We start from the raw sequence: 26,142 nt of genomic DNA, 5'->3' as shown, positions 1-26,142 counted from the left end.
CCACGAGGGTCAAAAGAGGTAAAAGTCCCTTAACCAACAACCCTTGAGAACTTCTGCTGAGTCCCTGCCTGCCTTGGAGCCCAGATCACCCAAAGCAAAACGGCGCTGCCCTGCTTTCTTTGGCTTCACCCTAAAAAGAAGTGGGAGGGGGCTGGGGGCAGCCTCAGGTGGTCAGCTGCCAGGGACAGAGATGTCTTGGTGCCCCATTCAGGGAATGCCCTCTCCAGAGCAGCTCACCTGGGGATCAAATGTGATATTTTTAGGCACCTTTTCTCCCTCCAAGGCCCCTTTCCACAGCACCACCCACATTTGCCTGGAGCTTTTCTACAACTCTTTACATCTTAATCTGTGGGCTGCTCACATATTTACACTGGCTTTTCAAAATCATCTTCTCTGTTCCTAATTCTCAGTTACAGGGATAGCACAGAAATGATGGTTTGTTTCCAAAACAAGTGCAGAGTTAAGCATCCTGCCACCACAAGGATTTCCACTTGCACAATAGAAACACACACACACCCCGCTCCCCCATGTGCCCCCTAAACCCATTCTGGGGTTCCCCCAACCCTCCAGAGCAGACCTGGGGAGGGTGCAGGGGGGGAATCTTTGCACTGGTGGGATGTGTTAGCTGGATGGTGTCCTAAATATATAAAAATCAGCTCCCCGTGAAGAGCTGCCTGGCTGCGCTTGACACCCGCTTTCTGTCTCTGGGTCCCTTTGCTTTGCCTGTTTGCCTTTGAAGTCCTGGCCAGCCCTCAGCCCATCCAAGGCAGTTTGCTGAAGGAAAAGCTCGGAGGAGAAAAGAACAGAAGAATCCAAGCAGAGCAGATACCTGGGTGATGCCAGAGGCACCGGTCTCCATCTCCTCTGAAACTAGGCTCAGGGCAAGGAAGAGTCAAGACATTTGGCTCAAAGAGTGGGGGGGGGGGGAAGGGAGGGAACCTCCAAGTTATTAGCCCACGTGTCATTAACACTGCCAGCCCACCCTTCTATTGGAGAAAGAGGTGCATTTCCAGTTCACAAAGGCTTTCAGACATGAAAAAGTCTTATCTGGAGTCTTCCAAAGAGTGGGTAAGACATTAGGCCAGAGTAATAGATCTGTAAAGTTAAAATGTGCTATAGAGAAAACTACTGGACACTTTTGCATTGTAGCTTTAGCATCTGTTACAGTCACTTGTTCAGTCTGGTCACCATTACAACCTTGTTTTAAAATATTACTGTTTATAATAATTATAATAATAATTTATTATTTATACCCTGTCCACCTGACTTAGTTTCCCAACCCCAACAGAATATTAATAATAATAAAGCAATAAAACATCAAACATTTAAAACTTCCCTAAACCTTCAGATGTCCTCTAAGAATCAGATACAGACGCTTCAGGTTATAGATGCTTCAGGTTACAGACTCCACTAACCCAGAAATATTACCACGAGTTAAGAACTTTGCTTTAGGATGAGAACAGAAATCGTGTGGCGGCAGCAGCAGGAGGTCCCATTAGCTAAAGTGGTACCTCAGGTTAAGAACAGTTTCAGGTTAAGAACGGAACTCCAGAACGAATTAAGTTCTTAACCCGAGATACCACTGTAGTTGTTTATTTTCTTGACATCTGACGGGAGGGCATTCCACAGGGCGGGCGCCACTACCAAGAAGGCCCTCTGCTTTTCAGGGGCAGCGGCTGCTTTTTTAAAATAAACACTATGCATTTGTGATTTCTATAAAGCCACCAATACACATTTAAAATAGAAGAGAAAGGGAGAGGAAAGCCTGTAACCTCACTGCCCACTTAAGGGAGATGTTATCTAGGTCTCTGTTGCGGATATGCAAGCACACAGTGGACATCTATCGAGCTTCCATTTTCACCCTGGCATACGGGTGACTCACCTTTGTAGGGGACTGTTTTCCGGGGCACCAGGTTCCACCAGTTGCTAACCGAGGAGGCGCCCACACTCAGAACGACAGAGGCCAGGAAACACATGCCCAGGGCTGGGCTGGCAGCCATGCTGACCAGGACGCAAGGCTCCCGCTTCTCCCGCTGCCTTCCGAGGAGGCTCCTGCTGCGATGCCTTCCTCTCGCTCCGTCAGGGGCCCTGACAACAATGGAAGGAAGGAGGTTAGCCTGGCTAAGGTTACAGCGGCCTCAATTATGAATGAACAGTGTCAGAATCGGATGGTGGGAAAGGAAGGGGGAGGGAAAGAGGATGCAGAGGGGAACAAAGGGGGCATTGAGAGAGTTTCCACTCAGGTACTGCGATGATCGGCTCCTGCTCAAAGGGAAGGAGCACGTGGCAGCCAGGATGAGTCAGGCTGTGAGTAACCGGGGCTGGAAATGGGAGGACCCGACCCCCCCCCCAGCACATATACACCACCACCCCCTTCATACACTTGTCCAATTCTGAAATTCCACTTCCTGTGTGTCTATATCAAGAAAAGGGTTTCCTGGACATCACAGGACACTGACCTGAAAGAGAGTCATTGTGAAATATACCCCAGAGCATTAAAAAAGGTAACCACTAATGTGCCCATTAAGGTTGTGATGCTGATAATGGTTTCTGATCTGAGGTGTACCAAGACTCTCAGCCTTGGGAGCAGAGTTCAAGCTGGGGAATTCGGACAGAGGAACAGCAGGTTATGAATGCATTTCCTAGGCCGGAGGCAGACGAGAAGACCTTCTTTTTAAAGGCGGCGGGGGAGGAGGGAGATTGGATCTGTGAAGGCTCCTTCAAGCCACCACTTCCAGCTGGTGAATGTCAATGTGCAAGCATGTGTGCTCTTCTGTGTTTTTTGGTGCCGTTTGGGCAGCTGCTTTTTTTGCAGAGTTGGGGAGGTTTTCCTTCTTAGGGTGACTGGTTTTGAACCACAACTCCTATTATTCCCATTTGGAGACTATCAGGCTGGGAGAGGCTGGTTGTCAAACACCTGCTTTTTACTTACACACACACACACACACACACACACACACACGCCACGTCCTCTTCTCAAATTGTTTTTAGAAGCAGGCCAGCCCCCACCACAAAACTATTAAGCAGGGTCAAGAGTGAGGTGAATATACACACACTACAAGCCATGATCTTTTCCCAAGTACCCAGAGTGTTTCTGGAGAATTTGGGGAAACTGAACTACTGTAGTGGCGGAGTGTGAATTAGCTCCTCTCCGAATCAATTCCATTTTCCCCGTGCATTACCCCAAGTTATATTAAGCCACTTCATACACCCCACAATTCATATCCCACTCACGTCACCCTATCCCTAAATTCTCCAGAAGCGACCTGGGCACTCGGGGAAATAAATGCTGTGGCCCGTGTGGTGGTTAGAGTGCTGGACCAGGGCCTGGGGAGCTGGGTTCAAATCCTGCTCAGCCACGCCACTTGCTGGGGGCGACCCTGAGCCAACCATCTCTCAGCACAACCTCCCTCCCAGGGTTGTGAAGATATAATAAAGAGAAGGAGTATGAAAGGTGAAATATAAATGTATACTAATAATTCAGCAGTTTTGATTGTTGTCCTAAGACTTAAAAATATTTGTAATGTTTCTCAAGAAAGAAAACCTAACTGCTATAATAATTTGCTGGTTTAATTTCACCAGCCAACCAACCACAATGCTTCTTAAAGGTTCCCTCGGGTCAAATGGCTGGTGGGGTTGTTGTGCTGCGTGCAGGCCCTGCTTGGCCGGATTACTTGTTGTGCTCACAGCCTCCTTGCTACATTTTGCTCTTGGGTTTGCTAACCACAGCTGGAATGGGGTGGGCACCTCAGAGAAAAGCCATCCAGCGGTGCAGAACAACACTGGCTTAATTTGATAGAACAAGTTCCTCATCGCTTTCTTTCCAACTTGTTCGCCATGGAATATTAACTTTGGGAAGAAAAAGAGTAGCAAGGCATTTTTTCCATATTTAAACTGGTCTTCTCTACAGTAGGATTAGGCAAAACAAGGTAGATACATAGAATCATAGAGCTGGCCGAATCAACCAAATCCTTTTTGATCTGCCATATGCTCAAACCCAGGAAAATCTTTTTCTGGCTTCAAACATAGAAACTAGATTCTGGGGGGAAACAACCAAAAAAACCCTGACACAATTTTTGAAGGAGCAACCTGCCTCTTGCTGTGAAAGTCCAGAATACCTGGCTCAATTTGCACAGATAGCACCTCTTCAAGAAAATGTCACTTTCAAACTCCTGTTCTGCAGTAAACCGGCATTCACTTCTCTCAAGGAGAGCAGGGCACAACTTCCTGCCGCACACCTGTAGGTGAATCACATCCAAGCCCAACAGAGCAACAGCTGCTGCTTAATTTGTATTGATCAAGGATTCCTTTCAGAATCTGGCTAAGATAGATCAACAGCCTGACTCAATTAAAGGCAGCTTCCTATGTCCTAAGTTGTTCTGAGTCTTTCCCATTTCTCCACCTGAAGCCCATGAGCATGTGCAGAATGTGCTTAAACCCCAACACTTCTGAATCTAACTGACATTCAGGGGCAGGGCTAGCCCACAGGCTTGAGCCAATACATTTGTCTACATCTGGAATACAGCCTCTGAATAGCCAATAGCTAGACCAATCCAACAGCAGCAGCCTGAGAGCCTCTAAATCTTACCTGGCTTGAGATTTGTAGAACTCTGGAAAGACAAGATTTTCAAGGGCATCAAGAATGCGCTCTCTCTCTCCCCCCCCCCCCCCTTTGCAGAATTATGTTTCCCAGGTTGGTTAACCATGACAGTCTGAAAATGGTTAAAGCACACAAGTGCAGACAGGGCCTCAGATGCCCCTCTCTGCGCAGCCCTCCAAATCAGAAGCTGAGCATCCAGCAAAGTACAGTGGAAGGGGGGGGGGAGGATGGAGAATTACAAACAAACGTGAACACTCACGTTCCCGACAGGAAGGAGAGAATGGAGAGACCAGGCTGAGAACCAGCCAACCAAGTAATTGTATACTATTTCATTTCAGGACTTTATAAATCCAGAAAATTGTTCTGAACAAGACAGCTAATTTCAGCTCTCCCCAGTCCAATCCCAAAACTCTAGGCCAGCCTTTGCCAACTTGGTGCCCTCCAGAGGTTGTTGGGAGGGACAGGTGGGAATTGCAGTCTAACAAACTGTGAAGGGCATCAGGTTGGCAACACCCCAAACTTGATTAGGGAGAGTGCCATAGTTCTGTGGTAGGTAATCAATACCTCAAGGACTGCCTCTCCCCATATGAACCAACCTGGACCCTGTGATCATCATCTGAGACCCTTCTTTGTGCTCCTCCTCCATGAGCGGTCCAGAGGGTGGCAACACAAGAACGGGCCTTTTCTGCGGTGGCCCCCTGCTTGTGGAATGCTCTCCCCAGGGAGGCTTGTCGGGCGCCCTCATTATATATCTGTAAGTGTCAGGCAAAAACATTCCTCTTCTCCCAGATCTGAAACCTTGGAGAGTCACTGCCAGCAAGTGTAGATGATACTGAGCTAGATAAGACTGATGGAATAAGACAGCTTCCTAAATTTTGCCTCCACTTCAGATGCTGGGTTTAATCCTCCTTGCCAGCCACCAGAGCTTAGTTCTGAGCCAAGGCAGACCACAACTGAAGACTTCCACTGCCACAAAGGTCTCCTAATCTGCCCCAATGTGCAATTGCTGCACCGGCTGTGGTTTTACCCAATAGTGAGGGAAAGGCACTCTGCACAGGTTCATAGTCTTGGGGGGCTTCAAATCCCCACCCAGCCACAAACTTGAGTGGCAGCATGCAAGTGACTCAGTTTCAATTCCCCATGTGTAATCTGAGAAAAGGCTTCTGGGGGCTAATAAGTGCCCCTCCACGCACATATTGAATCCTGCCGGCAGCAGGCAATCCACACAAAAAGGCAGCAGCAAGGCTAAATGGATACCAACATTGCCTGGAGGATAGGTCTATCAGTAGCAAAGAGGACAACACAAAACCTCCATGTACAGAGGAAGTATACCTCCAAATAGCAGGTGTTGTGGAGAAAGAGCAGAGAAACCACATTGTTAAAAGTAGGGAATTGATTCCCACAAAAGAGGACGTGGACAAATTCATGAAGAAGGCGGCTATCCACAACCACTAGCGATTGTCGCCAGCATTCCAAACCTGCCAGGTGCCAGGCACATTTTGCACCTGACTACCGGCCACTTGCGACCAAGTGAAGATGCCCAGGTGCCAGGGGGGCAGCTGACGTCTCCACCACCTGGAGGTGCCTGCGTGGAGATCTTGTCTGTTTTCACACACCAGCAACACATCCTTTAGAATTCTATTTGTGATATTTTATCTGCACAATCAGAAAGAAATTCAGGAACAAAAAAGTTGTATTGAAAAATACGACTTTTGAGCAGTCTGGCCCCAAAGTGGGAACTAGACACTCAGTTTTGGCAACTGTAACCCTGGCTTAAGGAGCCATTTGGCGCCTGGCTTACATAGCTGTGCTCTTGTGCTCAGGTCCTGCTTGCAGGTCTCCCAGAGGCACCTGGGGGTCAGCCATGGTGAGAAGAGGGTGCTGGACTGCATGGACCACTGGCCCGAACCAGGAGCCAGGCCCCTTCTTACAAAACATCTCCGCCTTCACAAACCTTGCCTGTGAGCTTCCTAGAGCTGGCGAGCTGCTTACAGAATATTGGATTAGATGGCTCTGTCATCTGACACAGTGATTTATATATTTGTGTGCTGCTCCCACTAGGCACATGTGCTCACACACATGCGCACATGTGCTGGAGGAGAAAATGAGTCCTTGCTCTCCTCGTCCCCAGTAATGTGATTTGCTGGCTGCCCCCTTCCTCCCAAGGGCAGAGTTTCACGCCACGCTTCCCAAACTGGCTTCCTTCCAGGTCGGCAGGAGTGAGGGGGGCTACCTGTCTCTTGGCTCTGCTTGTTCGCAAGCCAGTTTGCCTTCTCTTAAAATTATTCCAGACAGGGAAGCAGCAAAGTCAACTCCCCACATGACCCTTTGGTCAGCAGGACTCACACAGCAAGACTGCAGAGTGTGCCGGTTAAAACAGAGTATAAAACTGCCCCCGAGAGCCCACCCCACGAGCCGAGGCCCGTCCCTCCCCTCCCCCACCAGGCACACAAAGCCAATTAGGACGCCGTGGTTTTTTAATATCATCAAAGCTCCCTGCCAAGGCTCCCAACAGCCGCAGCCGTTTGGCCGGCATCATTATGCCCACTTAACAGATCACAAGCCGGGGATGAGTAACAGCCCATGGGGTGGCTAGAACCAGTTTTCGCGGCACTCCACCTCCTAGGGCTAATTTAAAATTAAAGTAACTATATATACCTACAGAGCAAAGCAAGGTATTTGAACCTAGAAAACCTGGGATCAGCTTTGCGCTTGGTCACGTGCGCCCACAAGCCACTCAGGCACCAGGGTAATTTGGGGGTGCACGGGGCTCACCTGACAGCCCTGCTGTTGGAAGGATAAATGTAAAGAACACGGCCCATTAAAATGTTCTGCCAGTTATTCCCTAGGCAAGGTTGGCAAAGTCACTCCTGCCCCGCAGCCTCAGGGGCGCAGTCTGTAAAACGGGAAAAGTGCAGACCTAAAAACACTGCTTAGCATCTCCACACCTATTCCAAGTGTTCAGAATTGCTTCACAAACTTTTACCTCACTAATCCTCACAACAACCCTTTAAGGTGGGTCCACAGACAGCGAAAAGGAGTGACTGGGAGCCAGTTGTCTGAGCGAAATGTTCATGGCAGACCCACCCAGAGGGCACTATTGACTGAAAAGTATATCAACTGCCAAAAATAAAGTAGTAAAATAAGTCCGTTTTGAATGACCTGCTTCCTTCAGCCATCCTGCTACATTTCTGTATATGGTTGGTATCCAACTAATTTCTACAATGAAATTAATGAGTAAGTGTCAATTAACATCAAAGGGTCTCCTCTGAGGAGGACCAACATGGAATGCAACCCTTTTTGGTCATTATCTCCGAAGTGCTGCATCTATGCCTAACAAAAGTGAAAATGCTGCCGTTTCCCTGGTCTTTGGGGGCCACACAGAGCCAAGTGTGGGTCTCTGCTGAGGGCAGGCTGGGTCAGGGCCCAATAGCTTTCAAAAGGCTGTGGGGGCAAAGGCCAGTGCAAAATCTGCCTTTTCACCTCAAGCTTACAGCTGAACAAGAAAAGGAAAATATCACCCATTTTTTGACCACCGGGTGGGCATGCATTATCCACTAACTGTGTGGAGGGGGGTGGAATGGGGGAAGCAAAATAGCCTGCACTGGCTCTATTTTAAAAGAAAGAGACAGCAATGTTCTCCGAGATACAAGCCAAGAGCCACGGCCTCCACACCAGAAACTTCTGCCAGGACTTAGAAATGCAGCCCCGCCAACTCACCACAAATCCTTTGCTCCAACTCTCCCCAAATAAGCCTCCCGCCTTGGTCAAATCCCCTTTCTTGTGGCTTTCCTGTGCTTTTAACCACTTCCTGTCTTCCGAATGAGGCCAGCGCTGAGTCAGCTGCGTGTAGGAACCAGGGGGGAGAGAACGAAACAATTAACAGTTCCAAAAAAGCAGCAGTGTTTTCCTTTTCCAGCTGAGTCGGAACTGCAGCCACACCTTCCTCTGCCCCTGGGAGCTAAGTCCGCCTCACTACCAAGAACGCAGATGGCTCACGTCTTCTGCAATCTCTGGCAAAGGCAGCCTTGCCTGGCCAAACTCACGCCTCCCCCCCCCCCATCAACTCTGGGAAGGATGCAAGGCGCTGTGAAAGGCGGCACGGGAGGGAAGGAGAGAAGGGAAGACTTCCGATCCTCAATCCAACCAAAAGCTGGCTACTAGTTCACAGAAGAGAGAAAGGCACTCTGTACATGTTCAGAGGCTACCACTTCATGCCAGCAGTCTCAAAGCCAGGATTCCTGTGTTCCCTTTTTTATTTTCAGGGGAAAGCTGCAGTGCAGGCTGACAAAAGCGAAGTATCAACTAGGAAGGAACCTTATCGGGAAGAGAAACAACACAGAACACAGAAAGCTGTCTTGCATGTTCCATCTACCTCAGCACGGTCTACACCGACTGGATTTCAGGCAGGAGTCTCTGCCAACCCTGCCTGGAGATGCCAAGACTGAACCGGGGACCTTCTGCTTGCAAGGCGGGCGCTGTGCCACTGAGCTATGGCCCTTTCCCAGCATAGACACAGCTGCCCTGAAGGTCCGGCCCAACCACTGGCCAGAGTGAAGCAGGTGCCTCTGGCTGCGGCTGCTGGGAGGCAGGAAGCAGCAGCAAAGGCTTTGGTGCTCCGTGCACAACACATACAGCACACCCATCACTACTGGTCACGGTGGCCATGCCCCACCTCCACGGTCGGAGGCAGTGCATCTCTGAAGGCCAGCTCCTGGCATCCCATGTGGGCAGAGTGCTGTTGTGCTCAGGCCCTGCTTCTCAGGCTTCCACCCTGCTTTTCTGTATGGAATGGGGTGGGAGGCCAGGACAGAGCACCCTCTTACGGCTTACAAACACTCGCTCAAAACATCCAGTTGAGCATGCAACGGTGGGGCAGCCATTGCCACTGAGCCAACCTGGCACCTTCAGCCCAAGATGGCTAGGAATAGCCAGAAGCCGGGGAGTGAGTGACCTACGGAAAACTTGACTTATCCCGGGGGGGGGGGGGTGGAGGCCGGAAGAGACATCTCACTTGCTGGCAGCTGAAACCACCATTCAGATGCCAGGCTACACCAATGGTCTCCACCAGGCCATTGCCAAGTTCTATTTCAGAAATCCCCAAGAAGACAGGAGGAGGCTGCAGAGGCGGGTAATGGATCAGTAAACAACACACCCATCATGCGTCACAATCCCCAAATAAGCATTGATGTGGGACGAGGGAAGGTACCCCCCCCAACACACACACAGAGCAGAAAAGATGCAGTAAGTCAAGACAGGAAGAAATGTGGACTTCTTTATCCTGGACGACATCAAGGACCACCAAATGACACAGAAGCAGAGTTCTAATGTTGACTGTTGTGGAACTGAGGGAGACCTCAAGATGCTCATGGTTGCTGGCTGGTCTTTCTGGTGCCTCCTCCACAGGTGAATCTTCATTAACTCAACCCAATCGCCTTGCCCTACTCGAGCTGCGTTTCCCTGGCACTCTATCTACCCTAGCTTGAAAACAAAAGGCATTGTAGCACCTTAAAGACTACCAAACGTATTATTATGGGGCATACCTTCTTGGAGCAGAATCCACTTCCTCTCCAAGAGCAGCATTCTGGCACAGTTCCTGTTCCCTTCAAATGGGTTTGCATAGGAGAAGTTCCTGATTAGAGTGTGCCGGCACCTAAACTGTGGAGTGGACAGAATAGAAAGTCCACTTTGATTTTCCCGCTCAGGCCCTCAAATACCTGGGGTGGAGAGCAGGCTCACTCCAAGACGCCACAAAGCAGGGGTTGCCAATGTGACGCATGGGAGGACGGCAGCTCCCACCAGTCCCTGTCAGCACAGCCAATGGGCAGGAATGATGGCGTTGCAGACCACAAGATTTGAGGACATGGCATTGGCTATGCCTGGCTCCATCCCAGATTGGGGAAAACAAGCCAAAACGGGTCCATTATCTTCCTTTGGGGTTGGAGGGCAATTCCTTTTTTGAACTAGCTGCTGTATTCTCCATAAAAAGAATCAGATGTTGTAGATCACTGAGACGGATTGTCACAACCAGAGAGACCCGCTGTGCATGCAGGGACCTAGACATGGTGAATTCTGTGTAGTGATGCCCACATGAGAACCTGGATGAAAGTCAAGGCCTTTCAGGTCCAGCAGCCCATTTCCAAGAGTGGGCAAGTAGGTGCCCCTCAGAAACCCACCATCAGGCTGTGAGTTCAGCAGTCGTCTCCTCCCGCTGGCATTCCTAGGGATGCTGTCTCTCCTGGAGGTAAGATACAGCCATCAAGACAGTGGGCACTGATAGCTTCATGCTGTGTGAATTTGCCTAATCCCTAAGTAGGTGGTGATCACTATATCTTACAGCAGCAAATTCCCAGTTTACATGCACGAAGCAGTGCTTCCTTTCCTCTGTCCTGGAATCTCCCAGCATTTCAGCTTCATTGCAGGATTCTTGATTCTAGTGTTATGAAAGGGGGGGTGAGGGGGGGGGTTCACTTTCTCCATGCCGTGCATCCTTTGATAAGCCTCTGTTATCCTCCACATGCCCAGACATCTTTTTTCTACACTAACCCCCCCTCCCCATTGTTGCGATATATCCCTTGACAATCATCGCCACCCTTTTCAGAGATGTGTTATCTACACTGTGGCCCCACTAAGTCTGTACAATGTGGCCCTTTGAGGCTCTATCTGAGGCAATTGGGTTTGTACCTCCTCCTCCTCCGCCACACCCTCTCCCCCTAGAACAGCTGTTCTCAAACTTGGATCCGCCAGTTGTTGTTGGACTAGCTAGCAGGACGAGCTGCTGCCCAAGACCACACCTGCTTTGCACCTTCCTTGAGGGTTCTTGCCTGGCTGGACTGTTGTCTTGGACCTCTGACCATGCCTCCCACTTGCCAGGGCAGAGAATAAATAGCAGGGGATGGGGGTGTAGACACTAGCCCACAGTATAAAGCTAAAATTCACTTGTTGCTACACCTACTTTTGCCTTTGGTCCCACCCACCACTGGGATGCGGCCCCCGGAAGGCAATGTGGCCCTCCGGCTGAAAAGGGCTATCCACCCCTGCTACAAGGGCATTTCTCTATTGGCAACTTTGTTTTTATCCTTCTCGGCTTGAGGGATACCTCCGATTCCTGGGACTGGTTCAGATTTGACTCTCCCATCATTTACAGATTGCAGCACTAACTGAGAGACACCACACGTCTTGGCACCCTGGGCTTGAGCTCACATCTCCAGGGCAAGTCAAGTGGGACTCAAGTGCGGAGCGTGCAAAGGGCGAACTGGCTGGAGAGCACACAACCCCCATTCCCAGAAGCACCTCTGAGATGCAGGGTCAGGGCGAGTTGCACAGCATTTGGAAAGCCCTGGACAAGACCATTTTTAGAATTCAGCAGGCCTGGGGATGGTGGGAGTCACAGCTGCTATTGTTCTTCATTAAGGGAAACAGGAAGCGCCCTCCCTCCTCCCAAGGTCCCCGAAGGAGGCAGAGTTCATGGCAGAAAGAAGCATATAAATGGATCTCCGGAAAGGGAAGAAGGAACAGGGTCAGTGGACTGTGGGAACCGAAGGCTATTACACCAGGAAGCCCCACCACCACCACCAAGCACAGTCCAAGCAGAGCCGGATCTTGGATCTCGGCAGTCACCATCAACTGTGGGAGAAGCATGTAAAGGAAGGATTTTGGAGTCAGCCCAGAGGCCATGTGGCCCCTCCAGGCCCCTGGGATTCTCCCTGGACCCCACCTCTTGCCAGCCCTGCTCTCCTAGAGCGCTTCCTTCCTTGCTAGAACTGCATCACCCAACAGGGATGGTGCTTTTTGCACAGATGTCCCCTTCAGTACAGAAATAAAGGTGACACCCATTGCTCCACCTCCTTTTGCTTCTGGCCCTGCCCACTACTGGGAAGTGGCCCCTAGAAGGTTGGCCAGGAGGGAATGCAGCTCATGAAGGAATCGGGGGAAACTGTGGAGTAATAAAATAAGCACCCTGAACATGTACAGAATGCATTTCTCACGGATTCCAGGATAGCACAGCATTGCTTCGGGTCAAAGGCTGCAACCTCAAGACATGCTGCAGCCCCCAGGCCTCTTTTTGCAGATTAGCCTCTCTCTCCTGCCCCACCACCCTGCAAACTACACTTGAAATCATTTTATACAACTTTCCTCACCCCGGAATTCATGTGGATTTGGATGTGCTAGGCTACTATAAATTTATGCAAATTTAAAAATAGCTCACTGCTTAATATTAGCAGCTGCCTGAAAAACCAGACTTCAGTTATAAAAAAAGCAAATGTGAAAATTGGAATAAAGGGGGCAGGAAGATTCCATCACTCAACAGCTTCTCCTCCAGGCCTTTTTCATAAAGATTCAGCTCCCTGGGGCACAGGAGAAAACACTCAACTTGGGGTTCATCTGTGCTCAGTCATAAGAAACTTTAAAATGTGAAGAGAGATACCAGTGTGAAAATGCTGGATTAGAATTTATCAAGAAGTTTGACTCTATCTGCGCAGGGGTTTCCTTTTCCACTCCAGCTCTTAAATAACACAGCAAATCTAGAACGATTGTGTTGTATCACCAATTAATGCTTCCACGAATGATCCACTGGGCTTATATTGCATACATTTTAGCATTAACTGAATGGTCACAAACTCTGCATTTTGCATTCTCTTCCCATTTCTCCCCACAGGTCACCTCCCCTTCCCATCTGAAAAACGTATAATCTGTCTGCCAGCTGAGGAGAGGTCCAGGCACCTGGTGTTGCGGATGCTGTAATCCATGAAAGTATACCCTATAACACAGGGATGAGCAGGCTTGCAGGCTTTGCTTTGTTGTTTTTTTAACTCCCCCAAATCCACCAATTAGAGCCTGGTGCAAAATATGTGTGCTTAGTATTAAATAATTTGGAGTCCAGGAATTAGTTCTGGGTACCAGAACTGGCTGAGTTTTGTTGCTGCTACTGTTAAACAAACTGAGAGTCAGAAATGTTTCTGATCTCCTTCAAATCACCCAGAAATCTGCCTTGCCCATCCCCGACATAATACACATCTTAATCTTGAAGGTCCCACAATAATAATAATAATAATAATAATAATTTATTATTTGTACCCCGCCCATCTGGCTGGGTTTCCCCAGCCACTCTGGGCGGCTTCCAAAAAACACTAAAATATCATACATTAAAAGCTTCCCTGAATAGGGCCGCCTTAAGATGTCTTCTGAATGTCAGGTAGTTGTCCATCACCTTGACATCCAATGGGAGGGCATTCCACAGGGCGGGCGCCACCACCGAAAAGGCCCTCTGCCTGGTTCCCTGTAGCTTCGCTTCTCGTAATGAGGGAACCGCCAGAAGGCCCTCGGCGCTGGACATCAGTGTCCGGGCAGAACAATGGGGGTGGAGACGCTCCTTCAGGTATACTGGGCTGAAGCTGTTTAGGGCTTTAAAGGTCAACACCAGCACTTTGAATTGTGCTCGGAAACGTACTGGGAGCCAATGTAGGTCTTTCAAGACCGGTGTTATGTGGTCTCGGCGGCCGCCCCCAGTCACCAGTCTAGCGGCCGCATTCTGGATTAGCTGTAGTTTCCGAGTCACCTTCAAAGGTAGCCTCACGTAGAGCGCATTGCAGTAGTCCAAGCGGGAGATAACTAGAGCATGCACCACTCTGGCCAGACCGTCCGCGGGCAGGTAGGGTCTCAGCCTGCGTACCAGGTGGAGTTGGTAGACAGCTGCCCTGGATACAGAATTGACCTGCGCCTCCATGGACAGCTGTGAGTCCAAAATGACTCCCAGGCTACGCACCTGGTCCTTCAGGGGCACAGTTACCCTATTCAGGACCAGGGAGTCCTCCACACCAGCCCGCCCCCTGTCCCCCAAAAACAGTACTTCTGTCTTGTCAGGATTCAACTTCAATCCATTAGCCGCCACAGGACCTTCACCGCCTTCACTGGTTCTGATTTGAAAGAAAGGTAGAGCTGGGTATCATCTGCATATTGATGGACACCCAGTCCAAACCCCCTGATGATCTCTCCCAGCGGCTTCATATAGATGTTAAAAAGCATGGGGGAGAGGACGGAACCCTGAGGCACCCCACAAGTGAGGGCCCAAGGGTCTGAACACTCATCCCCCACCACCACTTTCTGAACACGGCCCAGGAGGAAGGAGCGAAACCACTGTATAACAGTGCCCCCAGCTCCCAACCCCTCTAGACGGTCCAGAAGGATGTTATGGTCGATTGTACCTGATGGGTTCACTGCAACAGACAACTGCGGCTATTTGTATATTTGGTTAGGCTGTCTTGGGTGGCTTGCAAGTTGGGGGCTGCGGAACTCAAGCTGGAACTACTCCCTCCCCCAAGTGCTGCTGGCCGGAGGCAGGTTGAATTGGCTGGTCAGACTCCTGCCAAACCCTTCTAATTCCTGCACTGCGAGCAAAGGAGAAACCCACTCTGGTACCATGGGGTGTCTGAAAGTCAGTGGCAGCAGGAAACCCCACCCTCTGCACGAAAGCCACATCTGTAGATCACTGCTGGATCTCAGGAGAATGGCAGCAACCTTGGCAAGTGTTGAGCAGGTGCTTACAACCAGATCAGAAATAGACCAAGATAAGCAACAAATGTGGAAAAGTCTGCCCCGCAATTCCCCCCCCCCCCCGCCTCTTGGTTTATGCATCTGGGCTGAGCCAAACCATGGATGCCAACAAAAAAGCTACTGGACTGAATGGGGGTGACCCCCCCCAACCGGAATATAGGGAACTGCTTTAGGCCAAGTCAGATTCTTTGTCCATCCTTACACCAACTGGCAGCAGCTCTCCAAGATTTTGGGAAAGGGTTGCAGCTCACGCCTTCTACATGCTCTGCCCCTTTCCCAGACGGTGCATCAGTGTGCCAATCAGTTTATACCATAACACATCCTTTGCCAGCCTAGTGCACTCTAGATGTTTTGGACCACAGCTCCCAATGAGTGGAAGTTGACATCCAAAACATCTGGAGGACTCCAGGGCAGGAAAGGCTGTGTTACAGGTGGACTGCTATCCCCATCAGCCAGCACTGCTGTGCCCCCATCAAAACTTTCCTCAAAGCACTTCAACACATTTTGAGGGTTTTTGTTCTGTTTTTCACAATCATGCAGTACTGTATTTTATGAAATAAAATTAACAAACTCTGGCAGGGAGGGGGAAGATCGTCTGACTCCAGCCACAGACACCCTAGAAGCCACTTGCAAATTTGTCTTCATCCGCTAACAAGCAGCACATTCCAACCTGGCACCCCCCTCACCCCCCTGTCAATCGCTGAAGAGCCAAGCGGCAAGAAATCCACCATTGCCCACAGGCCTGCATGAGCAGCTTCAAACGGGTCAGAGGATGCTTTTGATAGGGGGCTGATTATGTTGGCAAAAGGTGGCAGGAACATTCCTATTAATGCTGAAGTGTCCATCAGACTCCAGGGGCGGCAGTGAAATCCTGACTAGAGAAACCACCAGGCCACTTACTAATGCAAATACACACAGGTAGCTCTCAATTATACACCAGTGAGGACTACTTTCCAATGCAAATATATTCAGCTGCTACAGTTAGATAGCGGCTTACATCTCAAAATAGTTGCAGTTGCCTAAGCGAGCCAACAGGCTGGAGAAATTTGCATTAGTGCAGACGGTAACACCAGGCGTTCACTCTCCACAGGGGAGAATTTAAAGGCCTTTCCACTTGGCTGAAAGGAGATCTGTGCCATTCCACCGTTATTTCACCAGCTGATGCCAACTCAGTAGGAAGGAGCCAATTTTTACCTATGGCTATATCAAAGAACCACCAAAGCTACCTGATACTGCAGAGCTGAAACAAGACACGCTTTCTCCTCTGCCATGGAACCATGTCTCCCTATCTCCCAGGAAGAACATTCTGCAAAGGGAAGGGCAACCTGGCCCCATCCATCATCTAATGAAGGCACAGCTGCTCCAGTGCTCGCTTTCTTCTTCCTCCCTCCCCAATCCTTTTTCCTTTCGTGCCATGTCAGTTACGTGAAGCATCATTTGTTAACTGCTTCCTGTGTCTTGTGAATAAACATTTTTCTCTTGACCCATAAGATTTATTTATTTATTTTTACATTTACCTTTCCTCTAAGGAGCTCAAGACTGGACTCTCCCCCCGCCCCCGCCCCCTGGAAATCCTGTTTGTACCTGTATCTTGCTTTAAAATATTAAGCAGTTTAGAAATGCTTCTAAATAAATGAATAAATTGTGAGCCTATCAGATGGCAGGGCCATCTTATTTTTCAGTATGTGAACAGCGCTTAGAAAATGTACCCATAGTTAAACAATGGCATCTGCTTCTACAAGATGTGGTGAATTTTAAATGTTTTAAATATGAATTTAAAAGGAGATTAGGCATTGGTCACTAACCATAATGGCCATATAACCTCTCCAAGATCAGAGGCAGGGGGTCTCTGATTGCCACTCACAAGCAAGAGACGGCCACTGCCCTCATGTTTTCCTCATGGGCTTTCTGGAGAAAAAACCATGGACACCACCTTGAGCTCCTCCTGGGAAAAGTTGCAATAGAAATGCAATTAATCTTTTAAATAAATCTGGCAGATCACTGTAGGCAGCAGAATGCTGGTCTCGATAAGCCATGTCTGGGGAACCTGGGGCCTCCAGGTGCTGCAGAACTACATCTCCCATCATCCCTGGCCACAGGCCATGCTGCCTGGGGCTGAGGGGAGATGTAGGTCAGCAGCATCTGGGGGGCCAAAAGTCCCCACACCTGAAACAGACCTTTTCTCAGACCCATCAGGAACTGGATCCTTTAAACTAGAGATATTGCGTGAATATAAATTCCCACTGAGTTATCACAGATCTTCCCATTTTTGGATGCTGTGAAGAAAAGAGCCATCGAAGTCAGCAGAGCAGTTGCACAACTCCCAACTAAAAGAGGCTCCGGAACAGCCAGTGAGTCAAAGAGGGGAAGAGGACAAAATTAAGCCCCAAGAGAGAAGGCAGAAGAGCACCTAGGGGTTTATTTGACATCAAAAAATTTGAATTTATATAAGGACAACTATGAAAAATGTTGGTTAGAAATTAAAAAAGATCTAGAAATATGGTCAAATCTGAAATTGTCAATGTTAGGCCGAATTGCAGTTATCAAGATGAATGTATTGCCTAGAATGTTATTTTTGTTTCAAACCTTGCAGATCCTTGACAAGATGGACTGTTTCAAGAGGTGGCAGAAAGACATTGCGAAATTTGTCTGGCAGGGAAAAAAGCCCAGAATAAAATTTAAAGTACTTACAGATGCAAAAGAAAGAGGGGGATTTGCCCTGCCGGACTTAAAACTGTACTATGAAGCAGCAGCTTTTTGCTGGTTGAAAGAGTGGATGCTCCTCGAGAATACAGATATCTTGGACTTGGAAGGTTTTAATAATATGTTTGGTTGGCATGCATATCTATGGTATGACAAAATCAAAGTGCATAGGGCCTTTAAAAATCACATTGTTAGAAAAGCGTTGTTTAATGTCTGGATAAGATATAAAGATCTGTTGGAAAACAAAACCCCTAGATGGTTGTCACCCTTGGAGGCTAAGGCACTGAAGAAACTCAATATGGAGGCCGGATGGCCAAAGTATTGGGAGATTTTGGAACAGGACGGAGACAAATTGAAATTACAGAGTCATGAGAAACTGAAACCTAAAGTACGAGATTGGCTCCATTATTACCAAATAATGGAGGTTTACAAACAAGACAGGAAAATTGGCTTCCAGGTGGAAAAATCAAAATTAGAGACTGAACTGTTAGAACCCAATACTAAGAATTTGTCAAGAATGTATAATTTGCTGCTGAAATGGAATACACAAGATGAAACAGTTAAATCAGCTATGATTAAGTGGGCACAGGATATTGGTCATAATATTATGTTTGCTGACTGGGAAAGGTTATGGAACACCGGTATTAAATTTACGGCATGTAATGCCTTAAAGGAAAATATTATGAAAATGATTTATAGGTGGTACATGACCCCAGTCAAGCTAGCAAAAATTTACCACTTGCCTGATAACAAATGTTGGAAATGTAAAGAAACTGAAGGTACTTTTTACCATCTTTGGTGGACATGTCCGAAGATTAAGGCTTTCTGGGAAATGATATATAATGAAATGAAAAAGGTACTTAAATGTACTTTCCTTAAGAAACCAGAGGCCTTTCTCTTGGGCATTGTCGGCCAATTGGTGCCAAAGAAAGATAGAACTTTCTTTATGTACGCAACAACAGCAGCAAGAATACTTATCGCAAAGTATTGGAAGACACAAGATCTACCCACCCTGGAAGAATGGCAGATGAAAGTGATGGACTATATGACACTGGCCGAGATGACTGGCAGAATCCGTGATCAGGGAAAAGAGACGGCGGAAGAAGAATGGAAGAAATTTAAAATTTATCTCAAGGATTATTATAAACTTGATGAATGCTAGAATGTCGAGGTTTTCAGAAAGAAAGGGTTACAGTGATATAAGATTAGATTAAAGAAAAGATTAAGGCGACAGAGGTTGGAAAGAAATACTTAGAAGTTGCTAAAAAATTATGGACATTGGGATGCAGAAAGGGGGGAGTCCGAGAAAAGAGGTTTATGAAAAAATGTTATGAAACTATACGTGTTTGTATGTCTTTTTATGTGTTTGTTTGTCTTAAAAAACTTTGTAAAACCAATAAAAAAATTTATAAAATGAGAAGGCAGAAGAGCAAGACTGTGGAAGCACATTTATTGGGTTCTGAATAAAAATGATTCATCCTAGATCATAGAATCATAGAATCATAGAGTTGGAAGAGACCACAAGGGCCATCGAGTCCAACCCCCTGCCAAGCAGGAAACACCATCAGAGCACTCCTGTCATATGGTTGTCAAGCCTCTGCTTAAAGACCTCCAAAGTAGGAGACTCCACCACACTCCTTGGCAGCAAATTCCACTGTCGAACAGCTCTTACTGTCAGGAAGTTCTTCCTAATGTTTAGGTGGAATCTTCTTTCTTGTAGTTTGGTTCCATTGCTCCGTGTCCACTTCTCCGGAGCAGCAGAAAACAACCTTTCTCCCTCCTCTATGTGACATCCTTTTATATATTTGAACATGGCTATCATATCACCCCTTAACCTCCTCTTCTCCAGGCTAAACATGCCCAGCTCCCTTAGCCGTTCCTCATAAGGCATCGTTTCCAGGCCTTTGACCATTTTGGTTGCCCTCCTCTGGACATGTTCCAGTTTGTCAGTGTCCTTCTTGAATTGTGGTGCCCAGAACTGGACACAGTACTCCAGGTGAGGTCTGACCAGAGCAGAATACAGTGGCACTATTACTTCCCTTGATCTAGATTCTATACTCCTATTGATGAGGCCCAGAATTGCATTGGCTTTTTTAGCTGCCGCGTCACACTGTTGGCTCATGTCAAGTTTGTGGTCAACCAAGACTCCTAGATCCTTTTCACATGTACTGCTCTCAAGCCAGGTGTCCCCCATCTTGTATTTGTGCCTCTCATTTTTTTTGCCCAAGTGCAATACTTTACATTTCTCCCTGTTAAAGTTCATCTGGTTTGTTTGGGCCCAGTTCTCTAATCTGTCAAGGTCGTTTTGAAGTGTGATCCTGTCCTCTGGGGTGTTAGCCACCCCTCCCAGTTTGGTGTCATCTGCAAATTTGATCAGGATGCCCTTGAGTCCATCATCCAAGTCGTTGATAAAGATGTTGAATAAGACCGGGCCCAAGACAGAATCCTGTGGCACCCTACTAGTCACTCTTCTCCAGGATGAAGAGGAACCATTGATGAGCACCCTTTGGGTTCGGTCAGTCAGCCAGTTACAAATCCACTGAGATCAGTCCACCTGAAATGGCTACCTCATGGGGATGGATTTCAGGGTGCCAATAAAGGCAGTAATTAGGAACACAAACAGATCTGGCCACCGTGGACCATCTCCCAGGATGTTCCATTCATTCCACCGGGGCTTCCAGGGGATTGTCTCCCATAAGTCGAGGGGCAGCGGTTCTTTTTACCTTAGACTACCACACAGATGGGGACCCTGTGGCTCTCCAGATGTTCAATTATAGCCCCTATCACCCCTAAGCACACTAGTTGCTGATGAGAACTGGAAGACCAGCAACTCCTGGAGGGCCACAGGTCCCCCATCAGTGCTGTACTACATGGTGGGTCGGTCTTAGGCAAGAATACAAAGGGAACTCCTCATCCAAGGAGCTAAAATTTAGGCAGAAGGAAGGAACAAAGCAGGCTGGCCCAGTCTAAATTGCTCCAGCAAGGAAATCGGGATGCTTTCTGTGGTGGGAAAAACACATCCAAGATGAATGCCTGTAAGGTGCCAATCAGTCCTGTCCTCCACGGAGGAGTTTCACACCTTGGCAAGACAGACTAGGAATAAAAACAAAATCATTGGTGTCATCCTTGGTGGCGAAGAGGCAGAGATTCACACCAAGAAGTCTGCAGTTCTAATCTCTTACACTCTGCCACTAAATGGCATTAGGAACACTACAGTTCTCTCACCCTCAGTCTTGCATCTGCAAAATGGGGATAACAGCACTGGCCAACCCTTTAGGGCTCATGTAGAGGTTGCTGATTAGCATTATAGAATATAGAAGCATTGTGCACATATGAAGCTTAGAGCTATTGGTCCATCAAGCTCAGTATTGTCCACAGATTGGCAACAGCTCTCCAGGGTTTCAGCTGGAAGACAATTCCCAGCCCTGGCTTCAGATGTTCTGCATGCAAGGCGGGTACTGTGCCCCTGAGCCACAGCCCTTGCAGTCCCCTCAGTTTCACCCTGGTGGCCGTGGGTCTCTCAGCTTGCCCTGAACAAAGGTGCAGAGCACCCACTGCAGCAAGTGGGTGGGTGGGCTTAGCCCAGGGCCTCTTCTTTAAGGCAGAACTAAACAGGAACAAGAGTGACAAACTGTAGGAGTCCATTAAAAGATCCTTCCCCCAAATGCAGCGCTTTTTTTCTAGAAAAAGAGGTGATGGAACTCACTATGAACACCTCCCTTGTTCTTTTATAATGGCAATGGCCCCCACCTGAGAGGTGCCAGAACTGAGTTCTAGTGAGTTCTGGCTGAAGAAAAGCCCTGCTAGGCAGCACCTGCACCTACACACCTCCAGTCGCCCCCACCCCTCATGAAAATGAGCAAAGAACCACGTGGAGGGAGGCCGCTTGTGAAATGGAACAGGCCCCAGACTGGGAGAGTGAAGTACTTGGAGGTCCCAACAGCCTGGCTTTTTATATCATGGACTGGGCCTGGGCAGGACCCCGGACAACTAACTACATTTCCACAGGCAATTCATTATGGCAGCCTTTCCAGTTGTTTTGGACCACAGTTCCCCTCAGCCTCAGCCAGCACAGCTGCATTACAGCTTGACTCACTTGCTTTGATCCCCTGATGTTATTTCCCATGTAGCATGCCTGTTCCTGAAGGGCAGGTAATAAATAGAAAAAGTAATAGGCTTTAGTCAGACCAAACCTATTGAAATTAATGGACTGAACAGAGTAATGTGTGTTAATTTTAAATGGGTCTACTCTACGTAGGACTAACACTGGATACACCTTTGGGTATGCGCAGCTCTGCATCTGTGGGGCCTCAAAAGAGTCCGCCTTTGGGTTAAGGAGGTCTAACTGGGGGTGTCTTGTTTCGTGCCCAAATCTACCCTCCCCAGAAAGCATTTGCCCACTACTGCCCTGGTGACATTTGCCACCAGCTCCAAATGCTGTAGCCACCCAGCAGCAGAAATCAGAGGCAATCCCTGACGAAATGCTGTGTTGGCAGCAGGCAGGAGAAAGCAGGCAAAAGGAGGAAACAAGAGAGAAAACAAAAGATGCAGTTTGCCGCCTCCTGCCCTGGCTGGGAAGATCTTGGTTGGCACAAAAAGCTAACACCAGTGTCGCGTGTGTTTAAATTAGTACCCCTCTGAAAGCCACTTCAGTCGTCTGGAAGCCATGAAGCCAACTCCACCCCAGAGGCAAAAGCCACAGAGTCAGAGATAAAAGAGCCGCCAAGAGATCAAGGAGGAAGATCTGTGGCTCTGAGCCATTTAGTAACTAGCTTTACTACCGCCTCCTCTCACCCCTCCCCCACAAAGCCCAAAATGCTTCTGAGTTGAAGATTCCCAGATCCTGCCTACAGAACAGAAAATAGAAGGGGGGAGGAGAGACCACTCCCCTCCTTTGGGAAGAGGAGGAGGAGGAGGAGGAGGACATGAGGGTGCCCCCTGCTGGAAAGGAATACATAGTCATCCCACTGGCCCCCAATTCTGTAAGAAAGAGAGGGATTTGACAATATGGATCCGCTCCCTTTTGTGTGTCCAAGCAGAAGGCATAGCTCAGGTGAAAGCAGCCTTCCACAACCAGGTGCCCGGCATCCAGATGTTTGAACTACAATTCTCATCAGCTGTGCTGGCTGGGGCTGAGGGAGGTTGTCATCCAAAGCATCTGTAGGGCACCAGGTCGGGAAAGGCTGGGGAAGGATGCGTCCCTCCTTAGCACCCAATTTGCTTTTTCCAGCAGAGGAAAACTCACCTGGGGTTCATCTCATTCAAGTCCTAAGCAGTCTACATCTTGCAAAACACTTGTAGAGGTAGAACAGTTTCGTGAAAGACCAACACCCTCAGTTTAGCATCAACTAGGTGTTGACAGGGGGTTAAGGTGGGAGGCTGTCATTAGCCCCCAACCCAGAGTCATGTAACTATCAGAACCCTACTAAGGTGATCTAAACGAACTGAATCCTTACAGTAATCCTGGGAGGAAGGTTCCCTCAAATAAAATGAGTCTTGAAAGAGAAGAAAATTGGGGGACCTGAGTAGCAAAAGAGAAAGCAGGAATAAATAAGCAAAGACTGCCCACATTTCCTTTGCTAACTTACTTTGCAGATGCTGCTACTCCTGTGCTAATTAAGAAGGAGGGACAATTACTCCTGCCTCCACACCAAAAATCAGCTCACAGATTAGAAACCTCAGCCAGAGTGGATTGAGAGGGAAAACTGACACCCAACTGGCATACACACAACAAACAGGTTCTGAGCAAAAGCTATTAGTCCAAGAGCAGCCCAGCTAAATGGAACGGAGTCCCATGGAGAAGCCCAGCCAACTATTCCACCTCTGCAGACTCACAAACAGGGCTGGACGGGGGGGGGGGGCTTTCTTTTAGTTTGCTCCCAGAATACCTTGCCTCTGAACATGGTGGAGCCATTTGGTTATCATGCCCCAGAGCTGCTGGCAGACACCCCCCCTCCACAAATGCACCTGGTCCTTCTTGCTAGAGTCCATCACCACATCTTGTGGCAGCGAATTCCACAAGCTCATAACTTCACATGGAAATAAGTCTTTCCTTTTTCTCAACCTTGAACCTACCAACAATTTCAAAGGCTGATACACACACAAAGCAAATTACTGTATATCTGGCTTAATGAGGCACAGAGAAGGGGGATCCTTCTCTGCTTGTGTGGAAAGCACATTTTACAGAGCAAAGAATCCACATCAAGTGTTTCCATCAAATACATCATCACACTGCATCCCTCTGTGATTCTATGGCATGCAGAGTTGCTTACTTCCCAACTGTCCAGCGGTCCTATGCCCTGCTAAAACAGCTGTTCTGCACCTTCACTGGCAGGTATTAGCTGGCCATCACACTTACCCCCACGCCCAGAAAAGCATTCCCTGCTGCTTCTGCAGATCAGGCTATTATTAAGGCCACAAGAGCAAGCCTAGCAAGGGGCTTTTTGTTCGCTTTTCCTGGTCAGCTGGCAACCCTATTCTGTGTGGCTATGGGATGTGTGGGTGTGGAGAAACGGCAAGGGAGACTGGGGCTATCTGGCCAGGTTTGAACTGGAGAGTTTATTTAAAATAAAAAGCTACATTGAACGGTTGTTGCCTCCCATGTTTGTACTGATGTGAACAAGCCCCAGGGATCTATTTGCGTTTTTCAAATTACTTAAGAGAAAAAAGAGGGAGGAGAGAGAAAAGAACATTAAAAGCAGGAGGGGGAAGAGACTATAGAGGCTGAAAAGAAAAGCAGCCCAGATGGTGTTGTGTACACATACACAGAAGGGACTTTTTTGTGTTGCTCTGTTTGAAAAGTGGGGAGGCCGCCCTAGACATGCAGGGTTCAAATGTTTGCTGACAAGAGAGACATCAGTATTTCATCTTCTTTTTCCTTTTCCTTTTTTCCCCTTTCCTTTTTTGGGAAGAGCCTGTCTGTGGGGGAGGGCAACAGACCCAAAAACTGCAGCAGCAGGAATAAATATTAGATTACGATTGTGAGATATATATTAGTGGTGGAGGAAAGGAATAGGAAAGGTTGAGTAGTGCTATCACTAGCCAAATATCTGCTAGAATACTTTTCACGATTCTCTGCCTGGGCCGGGCCCGCAGCTGCTCTTGGGCCCCAAGCAAGAAGCCAGAGCAGCTGGCTTAGGGACAACCCTTCCCCGTCCACACACCTGGGGGAGGACTGCCAAGGCCCGCCCCAAGAGTCAAGGCTTCCCCTTACCTGGAAGCAAGCCCCACTGAATTTAACAGGATTTGCTCCCAGGGAAACACCAATGGGATCGGGTTGCGAGCCTAAGAGCGCAGAGGATGAGCGCATGCCTCGCTTGGAAGGCCGGGGAACTTGCTTCTAAGTAACTATGCAGGCGGGCAGTGGAAGGCAGGAGGGCCGGGCCTGCTCTGGTCCAGGGGGGCACCAAGAGGCGGACACGACTCAACAACAACAACTACGCAGGCAGGCAGGAGGGTCGGGCTACCAAATGATGCAGAGGGGCAGGGGGGGCGAGAATGCCCCGGGCAGGAACCGGGCGGGGGGGGTTGAGATCTCGTAACGCGCTCTTCCAAAAGTCACCAGAAGAAACTTGATCCGGAGCAAACACAGGCACACGCCCCAGCGCGCGGGGGGGGGGGGTTGCGAAGGAAGGCGAGAGGCGAACAGAAAACTTTCCACAGCTGTTTTTTTCTTTGGCTTAAAAAGAAAACAGGCCCGTAAGAGGGAAGCAAGCCTAAAACAACATTTTAAACCTGCGTTAGCACGAGAAAGAAGGAAAACGAAGCCCTTGTGAGAAATTGAGGTGGGGCAGAGGTGCTCCGCAAAAGCTCTTGAGAAGAGCGATCCAGCGCATATTTCCCTGGGAACTGTTGCAGCCAGCGGGACTTACTCCTCAATGAACGTGCAACAGGATCGCGCCCACGTTCCAGATAACACTTGGTCGTTTACAAAAAAATATGCGGGGCCAGCAACAAATAGGCAGATCATCTCTCTCTCTCTCTCTCTCTCTCTCTCTCTCTCTCTCACACACACACACACACACAGCAACACCCCCAACCCTATCCGGAGAGAAAGGCGCTGGCCAAGCCCATCTTTGGCCAATGCGCGATCTACTAGATCCCAGGAGAAAGCAACGGAAGGAAGGACGGGCGGGGGGTATATCGTCACACTCCGAGCCCGTTTCCAAAAGGGAATCGTCTTTCTCTCCTCCACCCCCCCCCCGCCCAGACAAATAAATTAATTTCACGCCAGAAGCGCTTCTCTGCAATGTTGATGTTATGGTGGGGAAATCAGAGGATGGGAA

The sequence above is a fragment of the Podarcis vaucheri genome (assembly GCF_965113315.1).
Source record: "Podarcis vaucheri genome assembly, chromosome: 7".
Classification (NCBI taxonomy): Eukaryota; Metazoa; Chordata; class Lepidosauria; order Squamata; family Lacertidae; genus Podarcis; species Podarcis vaucheri.
The sequence above is the reverse complement of the archived record's forward strand: the minus strand, read 5'-3'. Positions refer to the sequence as shown.